This window comes from Armigeres subalbatus, chromosome 3 (genome assembly GCF_024139115.2).
Source record: "Armigeres subalbatus isolate Guangzhou_Male chromosome 3, GZ_Asu_2, whole genome shotgun sequence".
Lineage (NCBI taxonomy): Eukaryota > Metazoa > Arthropoda > Insecta > Diptera > Culicidae > Armigeres > Armigeres subalbatus.
In genome coordinates this window covers 62,764,980-62,784,926 of record NC_085141.1, presented here as the reverse complement: position 1 = coordinate 62,784,926, position 19,947 = coordinate 62,764,980, and the positions used below count along the sequence as shown (strand labels likewise).

The 19,947-nt window shown below is 39.7% G+C and overlaps 1 protein-coding gene across 4 annotated transcripts in view; it reads right to left on the bottom strand.

The window, feature by feature from the left end:
* The window catches only part of LOC134219248 (transcription factor mef2A), a 281,676-nt gene that overhangs the window by 80,179 nt on the left and 181,550 nt on the right, over window positions 1–19,947 (bottom strand). The gene's annotated exons all lie outside the window — the stretch shown is intronic.

Below are 19,947 nucleotides of genomic sequence, written 5' to 3'. Positions count from 1 at the left end.
ACTCGGCTAAGGGAAGGTGGACCCATCGCCTAATCCCAAATGTGTCTGCGTCGATTAGCAGACCTCATGGATAGCTAAACTTTGGCTTGGCCCAGTTCAAAACAGGCCACGGATGCTTCAGGTGGTACCTGCACAGGTTCGGACATGCGGCTTCCCCCGCCTGTCCGCAATGCCCAGACGTGACAGAAACGGCTGAGCACATCCTGTTCACATATCCCCGGTTCGAAACGGAAAGGAGTGCGATGTTGGAGGCATGCGGAATGGACACTACCACCGATAACATCGTCAGAAGAATGTGCCAGAACCCAGAACAGTGGAGAGCGGTCGCAAAAGTGACGTCCAGGATAGCCGACATTCTACAACGAAGTTGGCGCACGAAGCAGCAGCAGGTCGCCATTGCGGATATCGGACCACAAGCACTCCGCAGTGGAAAATATATGTCGATTATATATGAGAACGTCAGTGCCAGCTATCAAAGACGTCAGCTTGCGGCGACAGCGTAGCCGCAGAACGTGGCGAAACGGCTGGTTTCGGGTGAACTCCCGCTTTCGGGGAATTTCTCGTCGGAGTAGGTTAGATCCGCCGTCGAGAACTATCCTAGTCGTTCGCGATCGCGATCGAGGCGGGAGCTAAATGGCTGAACGAATAAGGTGGGAGCTGAATGGCTCAAGTGTATCGAAAGTCGGTTATCGGAGAAGGCTAGATCGGGGACCAGCTGAGTAGACCGTGGCGTGCGAATGCACCGGCTTCGGGTCGTCGGGCATCATTGAACCCTTGGATTGACCTCGGCACTCGTCAGCTCGGTCAGCCGTTGAGACGGGGGAGCTTCTGACGTCGGGGAACTCCCCATCGGAGTAGGATAGATAAGCCGCTGGAGACTATCTCAGTAGCTTGTGTGTACGTAGAGAGCTAAATGACTCAAAAAAAAAAGAAAGTAAAATAATGTGGTGCTGAATGGTACAAGGAAAAGATAAAAGGCCAAAGGGCTCAGAGGTGTCGTTTTGGGAGGAGTACGCTTAGTACTGCCTATCCTCACCATCACAACAGCGAAGAGGCGATTGTCGGCTGGAACAGAAGCAAGAGAGGCAAGTGGATGTCATGAAGTAAATCTACTGATGCGTACCTGCCAGGATGACCATGGAGTTTGTGAAACAGAAAAGAATAATAATAATGGCTGGAAAGTGTGTAACACCAGATCATGGAAAAAATGAAATGTAAAATTATTATGAAAATGTATAATGCACATACCTATAAATGAAGTGTTAAAATCTTCTTCTTCTATATACATAAAAATGAATTTCTGTCTGTCTGAGCCTTATAGACTCCGAAACTACTGAACCGATCGGCGTGAAAATTTGTATGCAGAGGTTTTTGGGGCCGGGGAAGTTTCTTAAGATGGTTCGAGACCCCTCCTTCCTTTGGAAAGAGGGGCTCCCATACAAATGAAGCATAAATTACTGCACAACTCGAGAACTATTCAGAGAATAAATCAATTTTAGGCGAAACGAAGTTCGTCGGGTCTGCTAGTAAATAATAATAATAATAACTGCCTATCCTCCAGAAGTAATACTGGGAGGTAGTTTCGTGGGGATCAGGGCATTAGAAGAGAGGGTAACCCATGTAACCCGCTGTTACGCTGTAGGCCTTCTGTCTTCCCCACACCCTGAGTTTGCAGATTTGCCATCATTCCTCTATAAAACAAATTTCTAAGACGTTTTTAAAATATGTTGAATAAGGGCTGACTGAATTCTACACAAACTGAGCTCATCGGACTTTATCCTAATTCCACACGGATTTTGCAGCTAATTTGGAGTGCTAATTTTTTGCCATTTAAACAAATCTGAGGCAAAGTCGTAAGGTAAACTTCTGCTCACTGCTGAAAACATCTTTTGATACAACGAGTTCTAAAGTAGGTATGCTTGTGTGACTTCTCTTCTTGGGACGTGAATGAGCTGAATTTTAGTCGACTGTGGACGAATACAAACCAAACATGCATGAATAATGAAGATGTTCTGGCACGGTGAACGAAACAGGAGACAAGAACCCTGAACAGAAAGAGTTTCTTATTCAATTGTATCACATTGAAAAGGGACTCAATGAAATTCAGCTGATCCAATTCGCATTAGCGAAGTCGAAGCTGCCGTGCATACATACAAACATGAGTGCCATCACTGAAATTTAACATGGCGAAGAATAGGTAATTAGATTTAAATAACTTCCAAAAAATCGTAAAATTTTCTAATTAAAAACTATTTAATTTTTAGTAGTAGAAACTTGATAATCTATTTAATAAGCACCTCTACGTTATTTTTTTCAAATCAATATGTTTATTGTGAAGCTCATTAAAAGTCTAATCCCTGAAATAGTTTTAAATTGAATATTGTTCTGAATTTTAGGAATGCATTTGAAAATTTATTTCCTACATATTCCGTATTAAAATTCCGTCATCGTCACTCATATTCTAAACATTTTCCAGATGTCGCATCGGAGGTTCGACTTCCCGGATTGAACTGGATAAAGGATTTTTATTATGGCTCGTTGGATAAACTTGAGCTCTTCAACTGTTGGAAGGCTATCAAAGACAAGTCAATCACTTCAGCAATTCTCAAGCATCATTGTAACAATTAACGATCATAATGACTCATTGAAGATCATGATAAATAAGTAATACATAACGGGTATACCCCGTGAGGCATAAGTACGTTAGGCATAAAGACGTAAGGCATAAGTACGTTAGGCATAATGGACGTTAGGCATAATGGACGTTAGGCATAATGGACGTTCGGCATAAAATTACCCTAAAACCAGCTCATGATATAAAGAAGGCAGAATTATGCCAAACGTCCATTATGCCTAACGTCGCGGACTTATACATAACGTATTTTGTAGATGCTATCATAACATCATACCAATTTTGATTTTTTAGTCCATCTACCAATCCGCCCGAAGGGGTCGTGAACTCCAATGAGAATACAGAAGAGGATGACCCGTTCGATGATGTTTTCATTTGGCCGAAGGTGAAGGATAAACATTAAGATGTAAAACCAAGACGACATGAGCTGCAACTAGTATTGTTGCCTAATTGAATGGTGGTTTCATCCGAATCAATGTATTTTTGAAGCGTATATCAACTATCATATCAGTAAATAAAATATTACAAGAAAACGATTTTATTCCAAAATTGTGTATTTCCATTTAAATAGAACGATGCTGGGCTTTTGAACGATGCTCAAAAATGATAATTCGAATATTACAATATTTTTCACTGAAAAAGTCACACTCTTCTGCATAAGATTAGTGTCCAGTCGTATACTTTGAGGTAGTCAATGTCTCAGATTGATAATAATAATAAGATTTTTTTTTCAATCTGAAGAAAATGCATAAAGACGTAAACGCCAAAACTGCACTGGAAAGACCCAAAAAACATCTTAATGTTTTAGCAAAAAAAGTATACAGATCCGCAAAACTTTGTATTAGAATGGATACTTTTTCCTACTAGTTTGAGATTTTTTTACGCATAACACCAAGAAGAAAACAAGATCAAATAAGTCAAAACCTTTCTAGAAAACTGATAGCAATCTGGTAAACATGTCTCCGACAAAAAGCATATTTTAACTTTCCGAGAACGTGAAGGGTGAAAATGATTCTGCGACGCATTTAACGTCTAACATCTGGCAAAAATTCCTCCGTTTCGCGTACCAAACGAACCGAAACCATCTCTCGATCGGGTGTCCGGACATATCAGCGTCAAGCGAAATGTGATTTCAATTTACCCTAATGGAAATGCATGACCGCATCGGCAATCATTTTTCGAATAATCCCACCAGCAAGCAACGGGTCCTGTTTTGGGTTCGCTACATCCGTTGTCGTTTTCGTTGTTTGCCATAGGCCGTAGCGCGGTGTCGAAGGATTTTGGGGAACTGTGGAGGATCGGTGAGAAATAAATAAATAGGCACATGGAAGTTGAAAAACAAAGCCGGAAAAAACAGTCGACCCCACCAGCTTCACCACCCCATATCGGTGAAACAATCTTGTATGTAGGGCACAAACTAGTGAGCGGCCAAAACGGAATCCTTTCTCACGGATTATTCGAACCGGAAATTCAATAAAATATATGGGTTCCAAAGGGGGGTGGGGCTGAATCGGTGGGGGAAGCGGGTTGGTGATGGGAAAAGGACCCGTCGCTTCGTTTTGGCTAAACCAATCTATCCGCTTAGGCACGGTTCGCTGGATGTTATAGTACGGGTAGGGCAAAGCGGGGTAAAAGTTTCTTTTGATGTGCATTAGCGCAAATCAAATTGAAACTTTCGGGATATACGGCTTCGGCTGGTATGTTTTCGAAGAAAAACAATGTCGCAATGATATTTGGTATGCCAATTAGATTACCACTAACTTGGCATTGCCATAATTTTCCCTTGCAGCATGAAGTACGAGGAACTTTTCCACTAGTGAGGATTACAGAAAAGGCGGTGAATCAAATTCGACATTTTGTCGATACAATGTTAGTATGTATCATGATGAAAAGCATGAAAAGCATATTTTTCACTAGGCTCAATATTGCTTCACCTTACTTTACAGCGAGTCACGTGGTGGCACAGTAGTGATATACATATCTGGTGGCTTATGCGTTGCCATATGAATTTGGATATGGATATTTTGTTGGGCACATCTAGTTAATGCTTTTTAAGTACAGGTTACGATGTGTCTACAAACTCAATAAAAGTCGTACCAATTTCCTATTAGTTTTTTTTTATATCTTTATTATTGTGTTTTTTAAGTTTTACATTAAGTTCAATACAGTCTATTATTCTTCCTGTGGCCTGTTGTGTATAATCGTCATTTTTTGTGCAAGTTTTTTTTTTCTTTTTGTGATAAGTGTTCATTTAATCATTAATTGTGTACCTTGCTGCAGCGGAACATTTAGTTTCTTCAATGCACAAAGATAGAGGAGGTGCATCGTATTCCCTGTCTGATGCTTTGCTGCATTCGGGCGTACCGCTGCAAAACAGAATGGACACCTCCAACACTAATGTTTCCCCTACGACCCCCTCTCCAAGGTCTACCCTCACGACTCTAGTGGGCCATATGTTGTTTTCTTTCGACTCAAAGGCAAACACTCAAATAATAGTTGGAGGAGCGAATACCTGGAAAACAGATTTTTGTCCGTCACGACCATTGACATGGTTGGGTCCAGTAAGCTTCGCGTCACGGTCAGTGACCACAAACAGGCCAACGAGATTTCAACACGTTTATTTATTTTTTGTTCTTCCAAATCATTGAATTTTTGTAGTACACAGCAAATAATTTTGAAATTTCAACGACGTGTAAAATTGCTGCGTATCCCATCAAACGAATTAACATTCGATACTCAATTAAATTTGATTGAATTTTACAAGCAAGCACAGTTTAAACTTATTTCGATTTAAAAGAAGAGTGAGATCGATTGAATGTTACGTTTATTTGCATGCTCCAAATATGTGCATGAAAATACATTTATAATCACAACATATTTTTATCTGTGTATATCCGTGTCATTTGTTTTGTGCATGTCTGTCTGCTCCATTTCTGTTAAAAAGAAATGAAGTAGTCGTTTTTTTATTCAGATATTTCTCAAACTTAATGTGAAGCCTCTTTAGATTGAGGTACCGCTTGAGGTAATTAAAGTCGTTCCATACTCTTCCAACCATCACTTATAAGTATTAACAAGAATGGTAAGAACTTGAGCACAGTGTGGTTGATCTTACTCCGTAATGCACCACTGCTTCCGAGAGCAACTAAAATCACAGATGACCCATTTTTTTTGCGATTTCTCAGCCAAAAAGAGTGCATAGAATGCGTGCAGAACAACCTTCGAGCACTCAAATGTTTACACTATCTGGTATCCTGGAGCTCATCCTCAACCTCTTCGATGCTTCCGACCCCGTGAAGAACATGATCAAAGCTGTTCTTCCTATTCCGACTCCTCTCCTGAAGCATCTGGCTTTAAAAATGTCAACTATTTGTGCAATTTGTTGTCAATGAAGCGTATGAGTTTTTCTCATGGTGACTCGGCGGTGACTGTTTGAGCCACATATCACAATTTTTACATCAGAGATATTGATGAATGTCTCATGCCAAATTGGTCGTTAAGACAGCTTGCAAATGATTGCGTTGTATTCGTTTCGGAGCCTGGTGATTATGATGAGGAGGTGATTACCTCCGCTTTTTTCCAATATCTACAAAAAATGTAGGCAATTATATTGTGTTAATATACATAACTAATGTTGTTATAATTTTGATATGAAATAAAACTGGCTGAAGACACATTTTTGTCGAATCATCACACGAATAATAACACACGTTGTTTACAAAAAACAACCATTGATAGAATTGAGTTATAATTTTGTTATGCATTGCTGATCGGGTCCGTTGTCTCATGCTTGGTATTAAGTGCTCAGTCTGTACGATCTCTGTCGGAAATGGTGTTTCTTTCTTTATTTATAGTCAGAATACTAAAACGAAATCAAGTGGCCACATTTATCATAGCATTTTTCATATCATACCATATTAACCACAAATACAATTTAAACTTTATCATATTCTGCTTCTAAAAGTACTTTTTGAATCTACTGTCGTGGAATGACCCGCATCGTTAAAGAAACTTTGCTTGATTTACTTCCCCTAGAAACTTTTGCGAATAGGAAACATACCTCATTCGTAGCTTCCTCAATCATAAGAAACTAAAAATAAAATTGACCCCTCGCAATTTATTTACGTCAGTCGTCAAACTTTACCACATTATAGCCAGAATAAGTACTTTTCTCCGAACAGAACAAATTTCCGTCGTCCTTCTCCATCCTACCCACAAAAAAACACATCGCAAGGGTTTAGTGACAAATTCCTTTACCATCCGAACCCGCTTCAGGCAACCTCATTGAGTAAACATTGAATCGCCTCGCACAAGGCAAGACGCGCAGACGTTGGCTGGTTGGGAGCAGAACGTGGCGAAGACTGACGGACGACGTGCGAATAAGGTCGGGAAGGCCAAAACCGCCTACACAGAAACAGCCCAGCCTCAGCGACGACGCCAAACGAGATCCAGTTCATGGGCTGTTTTATGGTGCGAGCCCAGCCCGATTCGGGGAACCGCTAGGCTGGCGCGGGTGCGGCACGACCAATAAAAGGCAAACATTACCCAATTTTCCCGTTACGTTCCCAAGGAAAGCTCCTGCGGCAGCGCCGTTTTTTGTTTCCTGTTTGGTTGTTGCCCATTTTGTTTGGTTGCCTTTGTTTGGCTTTTAGTCCTGTTTGCTCTGTGGGATTGAACCGGGACGCAGAACAGGTAAGGAGCTAACTGGGCTGGTTTGTTTTGGGCTGCTGAAAGCACCCTAATGTGGCTTCTAACCGCTCATTAATGTGCGCTTGCAGCAACACCTAAATTAACTTTTCTGTAAATTCCTTGGGAAAATCACTTTTCCAGAATAATTAAGCAGATTAAAAATTCCACTGTTTTCATTTACAAACTTTTTCAATTAACTTTCATCCACGTTCCGTACAAGTGGTTGTTTTCCTAAGCGGAAAATGGAATCGTAATTAATTGTTCGAAATTGAAGAAAATTAAATCGAATTGTGCACATCCAGCTCTGTCCGACTTGTCATCGATGAGCCTCATCAATTGATGCTTTTGGTGACACATAAATAAAACTTGCTTTCCCGTTCGGGGCAATTTGGCAGAGTTGTTTGCAGTCCTTCATTTACAATCATGATGTAGTGTTCGTTTTTGTTGACCTGGATCTGTTCGATGTTCCCCCAGTCAAGCGCATCTTCTTCCACTCGACTGGCATCACATCCCACAACTGCAACATTGCTATCTCGTGGTCGTAGCTTAGTATTCATTAAATACATTCTCTCCGCGAGGTGGTTTCTAAGCAAAGTATCAATCGGAATCGAACCTAACATCCCTCAGCATGTTCTGCTACGGAAGCAACACCGAGCTACGGAAGGCTCCTGCACGGGCTCAAGTGCATGCAGTGTCATCGAAATTCGTATCGGTGAAGGTGCTTTTCCATGGAACACTGCCAATCCGAAATATTCACGTCCACTCCAGTACCTGTCCGAAAATGAATTTGTTCCAGAATATGAGTGACACGGATATTGTGCTGCCAAGTCCTTGGAAGTTAGGATGTTTTTAAAATCGATGTGGATATAGATTATCTATAACTACTGTTTATTGCCGGAACGGGGGAAAAGGAGAATTTTAAAATAGGATTGCAGTATAAAGAAATTTTAAGTGGATGATCTCGTTTTTGACATTTATTGCTTTTTATTATGGGTGGCTCGGATATGGATTCGAGTATTTCCTGGTCGCCCAACAGTGTTTTTTTTTCGAAAAAAAAACGAAGCTTGCGCCAGAGACATTTCCTTAGGAATTCACTGAGAAGTTTGCAGAGGGATTTCGGGTTGAGCTTTGTTTGAAAAAATCGAATAGTTGAATACTATCGGGAGAAATCTCTCGAGCGAGTTCCAGGGCCAAGGCAGTGTTGGGAAAAACTCAAAATCACAAAATTCATAAACGATTCAAATCAACTCCGCATGAGTATGATTGACCGCCCACGGTTGCTACTCCGTTATTGCCAGGTCAGCTGTTATTACACATAGAAAGCAATTGGTGATGAGGCAAGTGTGAAGCCTGAGTACACGTGAAGCCGCACGATGCGACGCAACAGTGCAATTTGACAGTTCATTGATAATAATTGATATTCTTTCGCGTGAGTCACGTCGCGTCGCATCGTGCGTCCCCAGCCAACAAATTGGTTCACATAATTAACTTCCAGTTCTGTTTAATGCACTCTTATACGATAAAATTTGATTGTATAAAATGCATAGATTCCTTCTATGTGGACAAAAGTGGAGGCCATATACGTACAAATCAGTGTCATTGTGTAACGGGATATACGACAAATTCCGATTTCAATTGAATCTATAAACAATCATGTTGCTTATTCTTCTAGAGTCGCATATATTCAGTTATAAAATTGCATAAGTAGCCTGTTACAACTTTTAAATATAAAATAGTTAAAACATGTTCAAACATACTTGTTCCATAATACATCAATTATATTATTTTAAAAAACAACGTATTCACGTATTCGCAACAAAAATATTTCTTGGGTTGAAACTGAATTATATCCTCGTTTTGAATGCTGCTAGTTTATTATTTTAATGCACATTTTTATGTTATAAACTTTACCATCTGCTTCCAGTTTCGATCCATTGACCTTCTAGACACTTTCCATTCCTCCATGCGTGCAGCTGTTAAGCAATCAATTAGATTTAATGATAATATTGCATCGGCGAATACAATCTGAAAAATTCATTGCATCTTATACGACATCGTCTACAATGATTACATCACGCAGCATATGCGATTTGATTGAACACATATACAATTTCATGTTGACATGTATATAATTGGATAAACCGATACGGTTGACCGATACGGATAAACCGATACCGGATAAACTGATACGGTTGATCAAGGCGACGATGGATCGGGTGATGTGCGTAGTTCGAGTTTCAGGGGCATTATCGAGTCCCTTCGAAACCCGTAGAGGGTTACGGCAAGGCGATGGTCTTTCGTGTCTGCTATTCAACATCGCTTTGGAGGGAGTAATACGAAGGGCAGGGATTGACACGAGTGGTACGATTTTCACGAAGTCCGTCCAGTTATTTGGTTTCGCCGACGACATTGATATCATGGCACGTAACTTTGAGAAGATGGAGGAAGCCTACATCAGACTGAAGAGGGAAGCCAAGCGGATCGGACTAGTCATCAACACGTCGAAGACAAAGTACATGATAGGAAGAGGTTCAAGAGAAGACAATGTGAGCCACCCACCGCGAGTTTGCATCGGTGGTGACGAAATCGAGGTGGTAGAAGAATTTGTGTACTTGGGCTCACTGGTGACTGCCGAAAATGATACCAGCGGAGAAATTCGGAGACGCATAGTGGCTGGAAATCGTACGTACTTTGGACTCCGCAAGACGCTCCGATCGAATAGAGTTCGCCGCCGTACCAAACTGGCAATTTACAAAACGCTAATTAGACCGGTAGTCCTCTACGGACACGAGACCTGGACGATGCTCGTGGAGGACCAACGCGCACTCGTAGTTTTCGAAAGGAAAGTGCTGCGTACCATCTATGGTGAGGTGCAGATGGTGGACGGTACGTGGAGGAGGCGAATGAACCACGAATTGCATCAGCTGTTGGGAGAACCATCCATCGTTCACACCGCGAAAATCGGACGACTGCGGTGGGCCGGGCACTTAGCCAGAATGTCGGACAGTAACCCGGTGAAAATGGTTCTCGACAACGATCCGACGGGCACAAGAAGGCGAGGTGCGCAGCGGGCAAGGTGGATCGATCAGGTGGAAGATGACTTGCGGACCCTCCGTAGACTGCGTGGTTGGCGACGTGTAGCCATGGACCGAGCCGAATGGAGAAGACTCTTATATACCGCACAGGGCACTTCGGCCTTAGTCTGAATAAATAATAAATAATAATTGAATATCATTAACAAGAAACCAATGTCAAGAAATTCAACATATCAAGCAGGTGTATTAAAACAACAATGAAGTAGCTGTTTATTCTTCAATTTCCTGTTTTAGTAATTGTACCTGTTTTAGAGTTGACTTTTGCCGTTAAAAAAGAATATTCGTTTCGATCGAAAAACTTATATTTTTTGACGCCTTTAACTATTTTTAAATAGGAAATAAAAAATCAAAGAAGTGCTGGTTTTTAAGCTTGGCCTAGCATGCGCCCGATTTTAAACCAATATCAAACCAATTCACTCGTGCAGCATTTTTTCAGTTTTTGTTTTCGATTTAAAAAAACTAAAGACTTGAAAAAATGGGTTTGTTAGGTAAGTTGGCCTTAAAAGAGTCAAAGAATTGACTGAGAGAATAAAACGATGTACATTTTTAGACGGGAAAGGTCAATTCAAGCTCTATCTGGTAAAAGGGCGAATGTCGCAAGAGAGAATTCTCTTCGTCGATTTCCCCTCTTTTGAATAAAAGTGACAAGCAGAGGATTTCTTTGCAGTTTATCACATCAGAATGCAAGTTCGCATTGTTTTCTATCATATGTTTCGAAATGAACAAATTGATAAGGAATTTGCGAAAAAGAATTCACGTGTTTTGGAGGGACTCGAACCAGTAGGAGGTTGAGGGTGTCAAATCATTCTGCGTGGTATGTATTTTAGTGTGATCTGTTCACAAACAGTGTCTCATGATCTATTCCGAAGTGTGTTGCTGTCAATGAAACTGAAAGTTTATTTTTGATTTTCTAGTAGTTATTTAATATATTTGTTCTGTTTAGTGATAATCAAGAACTGAACAAGTGCATTAAGGGGTACACTTCTGAAATTGGTGGTGTCAAGCATAATAAAGAGGGAAACCAGACGATTCAAAACAGTAAGTACAAATTTGCTATTCATGTGCTGTTTTCTTTGGCAATGTAACAATGGAAAAGATTTCTCGCTCAACTTTTCAAAAGGATCTAAGTAACATTTTATTCATGAATTAATTTGAGTTCTGCTATCAAAAGCTTTCATGTTTTTCTGTTGATTGCGCTATTCAAATTATTTCATGAAAAAAATGTTACTTAGGTCCTTTTGAAAAGTTAAGCGAGATTTTACAGCTGCACATTTGTTTCGGCCAGAGTGTATGTAAGCCTTAAGCTTCAAATTTTGTGTTTGTTTTTCTAAGTTACGCGAGCAAAAATGGTGTATTGTTGTTTGATTACGTAAATATTATTAGGGCTGCAAATAAAAGTCACATACTGCCAATTGAGTTCTCCAAATGAATAAAAGTGTGCGTCAGTGGCGTCGCCAGAAAATTGGTCTGGGGGGGGGGGATGGTAATTATTTTTTTTAGAAAAAAAATACAACATAATTTTTTTTAGAAAAAAAATTCCTTCTAAAAATGTTGCCTATGGGGGGGGGGGGTTATGTCCAAAACCACCCCCGTGGCTACGCCACTGGTGTGCGTGATTCCGCAGTATTCCTCTCCCAAGTGTTTGTGATAGTTTTGCTGCAACTGGATTACCACCCACTTTTATTTTACACATCCTAGGGTATCTGTCCCTATATCCATCTCATTAAGCCAACGTCCACGTATAAATCATTAATAACTCGAAGCAAAAGTATTTGATGGTCAATTTACTACCAAAAATAGACTTGCTCACATTTGAAAAATGACCTTATATCATTTTTTTTGTAACTTCCTTCCATAATTTATCCAAAACGTTGTTTAAAATCTCACCGATTTGTAAAGATTTCCATCTTATCGTATTTTATTAATCTTACTGAAAGCCCCGATATCCATCTCATTTTTAGCTAACTTCGAATTACATCCCACACTACCACAATCGTGCCCAACTAATATAGATTTATTGATGATTTACATACAAACACTAATGCTAATTATGTTTTGGAAGAAATTCATCAGTTATCAGTTCAAATAAACTGCGAAAACACTGTTTATTTTACGCTAGAAGTTAAGCGATCGCAAAATGAGATTAATATTGGATCTGAGATTGAATTGGGAGCACATACCCTACATAGTGACATCAGTGTTGATGATTCTGGCTTTGGAGAAGTCAATAGCGTATTTTACTCTACACAGAAAAAATAAAGTATCAAAAAAAAGTTAAAAAAAACTCAACTTTGAGTTCAAATTTTTAACTCAATAGTAGGTAGCTTTCTCACTCTCTCTCTCATGAATGATATTAAGTAAAAACAAAGAGAGCTTCATCGACCCAATGTATGCTGTTCCTTGGAACAAAGCCAAATCTGAGTTGTTTTCACCAAAAAAAAAACACGGAACACCTAGTCTAAGAGATGAATGCATGTATTAGATAATTAGCAAATAAAATTAGTAAAAAAAAAGTTGTTTTCTCCATACTGGCTATGATCGCATATCAGTCCCATCTTTGCTGGATTTCCTATTCATATGGGGCATGGATTCAAATGGGATTTCGCATTTTACTTACTTTTGGCTTCCACGCAAGGGTGGATTTGAGTGATAGAAACCATGATGTGAGTCGATTTGCGTTATCGTGTAGTGAGATTTTTTCAAGGCCTACTCTTCTCCTAAATGGTCCCATTTCATCTAGCATATGAATATGGTACGATTTATTTGCAAATTGCTACCTACATTAAATTAGGTTTTGGGTGGATGATGGCTCCGGAAAGTGCTTGTTATTGAAATAAAAAAAATCCCAAGGTTGTTTGTTATTCCGTTTTTTACCTTATAGCCTTCATCCGCGGTAATGCTATCGTTCCAAATCGATCATTGCTTTCGCAATATTGCACAATAGTCATCTCCAGCTGAGCGCAAATCAATCACTTACAACACCAATTGCTTCTCTAAGTTAATCGAATTCACGTGGGAACGGACAAAAGCAGAAAACCGCGTGTTGGGTGTTTCCACCGCACGCACGTGGCACCCTACCATGAGTATCGAACAGCATCATATAATACAATTAATGTTACACCTAATGGTAGCAATAGCTCGCGGGTGAAATTGGCAGCTGTATGAAGTGTTTATGGAATATACAAATTTTCTATGAATAGATGTATACATTGCCAATAAAAAACTACAAATATAAAATATTCCAATAAAAAAAGTCTAAACGATGATTTTAATATTTAAATCTTAAAAATTTCCCTATTATTCAATAAATTGTTATTTTCCTAAAAATTATAAAAAATGTGTTTATTCTTATAGCATATATAATAATATTTGAATCATGATATAGGTTGCAAAACCAAAGGCGTACAATTTGCCTCCATAATAATCAATTTCCGTTATAGCATCAAACTGTCGCATTGCCGCAAACGCAATCAATCAAAAAGGAACTTTTCGAGGAAACGAACTTGCGAAAGAAAAAGAAGTGTATTTTTGAGGTTTACCTTTATGATTACAACACCCTCCTTTTTTCTTGGGTACCTATATTTTTGCCTTTCTTGTATATACCTTGTTTAGGTGAAGGCTATAAGATCACTCCAAACCCGATTTTTTGATTGAAGACCCATAGTGTTATATATCAATCGACTCAATTCGATGAATTGATGCGATGTCTGGAAAAGTATGTGAAAATAAGTAAAAATGTGAGACACACTTTTTGGTACTTGCCATTATCCGACTTGTTCACAATAGTTTGAATTCCTTATTGAATATGGGCCCTATCGGGGTTTTCAATGCGTTCCGGAGTTACTGACACATCATTGTTTCTGTCATGACTTCCCCTTGGAAAAACATTTAAAAATCGATTTTTCTTGACAGACATTGCTGCAATGCATTTAAATGTACGAGATTTTGATTTAACTCAAGTCCTTCTGTATATGAAGCAAACTCTAGCCACATTAAATACCTTCTAATACAAAAAATGTAAATTGACTTAGAATAATCCACACAGTTGATAACTATGATCGAAGTGCTTTATAAGTTACAATGCGGTAATGTACAAGGCGATGGCGGATACGTCTCCTTATGCTTTGCTTGATACCCCTGAACAGTAAAATTATGTGTATCACCTGTGTGCCTTTTGCCTATATTGTGTGTAAAATATGGTTGCATATTTTCGGTTAGATTCTCTCACTTGGTGTAGCTTACCTGAAATAATAAAAGAGAAAAAAACGTTTGAGAATTTATGGAACAGACATAATAATAATTTAATATTCTATAATATACAAGCGAGTTAACTGCATTCTTTACCAGGGGAATGATGTTTTTGCAGGATTTCTTCTATTATTGACAGAAGAATTTTTTGAATTTTGGATTGGGTTTGGCGGTATGTATATCTTTTTTGTAGAACGATTCCTGTTGTACACGAGTTTAAGAAAATTCTGATCTACAGAAACGACCTTTCAATAATGAAAAGAAACCCTACATAGCCTCAACATTTTTTTCCATCAACTTGTCGACAGTATTTTCCCATGCAAATCGGTATGCAAGTATACGACCATTATAATTGTGCAAATCAGTCTCTCGGAAGATTTTATTTTCATTTTCAATTCACTTTCCGCCACTTAGCTTTAACAACACTGGCGTTCCACCGTACTTCCTCTTTCTTCCGTATCCTAACACAGCCCAAGGGTTGAAATTCGAACGACAAACATCATCGTCTTGCTTCGGTGCTTTTTTTTGCCGGTGGTGGCGGTGCAGTTGTTTGACTTTTAGGCAGTCTTCCCAAACGAACATCAAACACGCTGAGTACAGCTGTCCGTATACTCCATTTGTACCCTTGCTTCGTGTTTATACGGATACGCACGAAATGTATACTTGTACCCGAACTTGCGTTCGAGTTTCATTTTGTACCGATGTACTGTACATCTGTACAGTACACATGTACACTCTGGCTGCAAAATTTGCTGTTGAATAGCGTTCCAGAAGCTTCTCAAACAAAGCAAATGTAGACAGTGAACAAATTCATAGATGTGCGAATATAAGCAAATTTATTATGTATCAATATTTTCATGAGGTTTTGTACTTTAGAAGGCTCAGTAAAATGGCCACCACCACTATTTTGTTGCAAAGTCATAGTCAGTTGCTTGTTGCATGTTTAGTTAATTCTGAGGACAATTCTGAGAGGACAATGTTGTTGTCATTCGGAATGGTTCATTTCTACATTCCTAGGTTATAGTCTGTACAGATTACGAGTATAGTCATATGATATCATTTTAAAATAAAATGAGATGTGTGATCTTTGATATCATTAAATCAAAGAGCTGGTAGTGCCGGTTTTTGACAAAAAAATGCTGTGCATCCATGGGGGCTGTGGATGAATTACGTGACGCTATATAGGGAGGAAGGGGATACCTCAAGGGTTACGATTCAGACAAAAGAATTAAATTGGCAATACATAATGTGCTACAAAGAAGAGGACTGGATTCGCCCAATTTTATGTTACGTAATTTGTGAGCGGTGCATAGTGCAACACGAAATGCTCTCTCCCGATGGAGCATTTCTAAAAGCGTGACAAAACACAATTTAGTTTTATTAGGAATACATTAACAGAGAGTCGAGAAATTGTTCCACTGATCTATGAGTATACACAGTATTTATAATTATGCGCTTTCTATTCCTTCCCTGTTGAATGTACACGCTCAACAAAAGTTATATAGCGGTATGTGAATCGAAGTCAAATTTATCAACATCTTCTGTAAACTTAATTACGTTTACGTGATGTTGGAAGCCCATGTCAGTTGGTTACCAACGTCGTGAAAAAGTTTTGCAACATTAGAAAATTATTCGAAAAAAAGTCTTCTAGATCCACCCATCACTGTGCATCTTCATTTCAGCGTGCACAGTTTTCGAATTCCATTTTGTTCATTCTCTTTGTCTCTTGCCGGTCGACTCTCGGTCCTGAAAGCAAGTTTGTACATGTGTTTTGTACTTAAGTACAAGTTCGTTTAGGTAGGTACTGGGTATCCCTTTGTACTCGAGTACGTCAATAATCCATGTTCAGTGTTCAACACGAGTTGATGAAAATGTACTTGTGTTGGACATCACACATGTTCGTGGGAAGACTGCTTTTAGGTCTCGGAATGAGCAAAAAAAGAATGCTAAATATGGAACAGCTTTTCAGTACCATGATGTACCTTGCAGTATTGTTGTCCGCGTGCGTTTTCCGTTTTTCGCAAGCTTCCGACAAGTATGTATCTCGATGAAGTTTGAGTCATAAAAACTGATCACAGATCTTAGAAAATCTCTTTAAAAAAAGTTATTTATGCATAGTACAATATTTAGATAGATCGAGGCAGTAAGGTTTCTGTTTGTCACAGAATATGGTTGGTGAACAGACTAGCTGTTCACTGATTAGTTTTAGTTAGCTTATTTGATTATAAAGTCTAACATGAAAAATACCAACTGTTTGTTATTGAAGAATGAATGGAGTAGTGGGTTCCGACATTCCGGAAATGTAGATGATCCTTGAAATGGACTCATGCAATCGCACGTAGGATAATTTAGTAAGAAAGTCTTCGCGAAAGTAAAAATATGCTTTATGACTATGGTATCCTAAAGGAGGACATGTCCTCCTTTTTCATTAAAAATCAGATGTCCTCCTTTTTAGATATTTTGAGAAAACAGTTGCATTAATAAGCTTTTCTGAAGAAATTCTAGAATAATATTATAAAATTAATAAACAATACTACAACAACAAAAGCATACTTTTTTGGTTTCTAACCAGACATATTTTCCTTTATAAGTTTTCGAATAAATTCAATGTAAATATCCTAAATAAATCAGTGAGTTACAGTAATACAGGTGTCGAAGATATCAAAAAGAATCGGAATTGTGAAAAATGGATTAGGGTTTTTTTTTACAAATTACGTAACGCTAAATTTGATACTTTTAGACCCCCACCATCCCCCTCGTAACACTTTTTGTATGGAAGGTTTATTTTTTTGTATGGATCGTAACGCTCGGCCTGACCCCTCCCTCCTCCTACAACATTACGTAATTTTAGAAAGACCCCTTAGGAAAAAATGCATATACTTCTCACACATCAAATTGCCCTTTGAACGCATCGCATCCCAAGTAACATTTCAAGTCTTATTCCGCTCTAGGAGTGGTTTTCAAGATTAAATTATAAGATCGACCAATAAAACTCACTATAACAAGACAACCTTTTGGTGACCACTATAAGATTAAGATATTGCCAAGTGGCCCTCCCTGGATAACCGCTATAAACCTATTATAAGAGTATTAAAAAAAACCCATTTTAAACTACCCGCGAAAAAGGGAATTTGGCTGCGGTAACTGTCAAAAAAGTTGCTTTGAAAAAGAGAAATAAAGCTTTGCCGAAAAATAATAACAAAATAAATGGTTGTTGAGGATAATGATGATGGGTTACAAAATAATGAGGTGCGCGTTCGATTTTATGGTGAAAGCTAATAAAAAAATAAGATTGATCACCAAGCGCTCTCAAAATAGTGTAGTTTTGGGCAATCAAATAAAAATAGTATAGTTCATTCCACGTCGAGCATCCGTGCGAGACGGTTGTAAGTCCGCGTACGATCTGCTTCTCATTCGGTTTTTTTCCTGAAGTACAGGTAGTGGTTTTTTTCCGAAAGTGTTTTGAAGCATAGTGTTTGAGTGGAAGTGGTGCTTAGCTGTAGCAGTTAAGTAGCCATTTCGTTGGTTTTGCAACTACGCAAAACTTTGCAGTTTATTCGGCGTCCATCGCAGGCGCAGGCATCATCGTCCCACGCCAACAGTCATCATCCATCGTGCGTCTCCACCAACACAGACGCTGCCGTCCTACCACCATCCATCCACCCAGTTGCAGTGTTGGGTGCGGCGAGAACACCAACAATAGCGTGGTTCGCTTCGACCGCACCACAAACGTTTGAATATCAGCCAATTTGAATATCAGCCAATCAGGCAAACGTTTGAATATCAGCCAGATTTGCAAAGATCTGGAAAAGCGATTTTCGTCTGTCACGACATGGTTGGGTCCAGTAAACTCCGTGTCACGGTCAGTGATCGCAAACAGGCCAACGAGATTGTCACCTGTGAGCTTTTCACTCTCGAATATAGGGTGTATTTACCGTCAGCAGTGTGTGAGATCGCGGGGGTGGTGACGGAGGGAAGTATGACATGCGACGATTTGAAACAAGGTTTCGGTCGTTTCAAGAACGTTTCTTTGCCTCCTGTTGCGATACTGGATTGCAAACAAATGTATTCGGTGTCGCAGGAGGGAGAGAAGCGGAGTTATTCCCCGTCTGCCTGACTACGTAGTGATTGGCAAACTTCGTCTACCTGTTCGGCTGTATGTACCGAAGGTGATGAATTGTGTTAATTGCAAGCAGCTGGGCCACACCGCTCAGTACTGTTGCAATAAACCTCGCTGTGCATCATGCGGAGAGAAGCATGTGGAGGGAGCGTGCAAGACGGCACCGAAATGTGTCTATTGTAACGAAAGCCCTCCACATGCTCTTGAAGCTTGCCCAACGTACATACAGCAGCGAATCCACCAGAAGCGGTCTCTTCAGCAACGTTCTCGGCGAAGTTACGCCGAAATGTTGAGGAAGGCCGCTCCTCCACTCGTTTCTGACACCATCTACTCGTCTCTTCCTTTGGACGATCAAGGTAGCTCTGACTCCGAGGTTGGAAATGGGGTTCCCTTTGTTTTCAATGGCTCAACGAGGAAGAGAATAAAACAGAGCCAGCGACCCTCAAAAAGCCTAGAAAACAGCCTCAAAGTGAGCCCCAATCCAACATGGTCAAATTCAAAGCGGGAGGAAATACTCAAAAACGATCAACTTTGTGGTTTCACATCGGGATGATCGAGAGTTTCCACCGCTTCCGGGAACATCTAAAATCCCAGATACCCCATTTTTGCGATTTCTCAGCCAGAAAGAGAGCATACAGAGCGAGCAGAAGAACTCCCGAGCGCTCCAATGTTCACACTTTCTGGCATCGTGGAGCTCATCCTCAACTTCCTTGATGCTTCCGACCCCGTGAAGAACATGGTCAAAACTGTTCTTCCTATTCTGACTCCTCTCCTGAAGCTACTGGCTTCAAAAATGCCCCTCATCGAGTCATTTGTATCCTTTGATGGCTAACTTAGTCAATAAGAGTAACATGATTTCGATTCTGTATGATTCGAAGTAATCTTCTAAAATTAGATATTTTTAAATTTTTAGTTAACGAATTACTATGCGATGCTTTTGCTTTATGTGAAACACCAGATGTGGACCTTCATTTTTCTGTTTCAACATAATCCGCCACGATCGGGCAAATCGATATGGAGGAGTGCTTTTACGGATCAAAAACCAACACTCCTTCTATAGAGTCGATCTTGCGCCGATGTCTGGCACCGAAGCTGTCGCATGTCAGGTGACTATTCGAGGAAAAGACCTCAGTATCGCCTCGATATATCTTCCTCCAAACACCGCG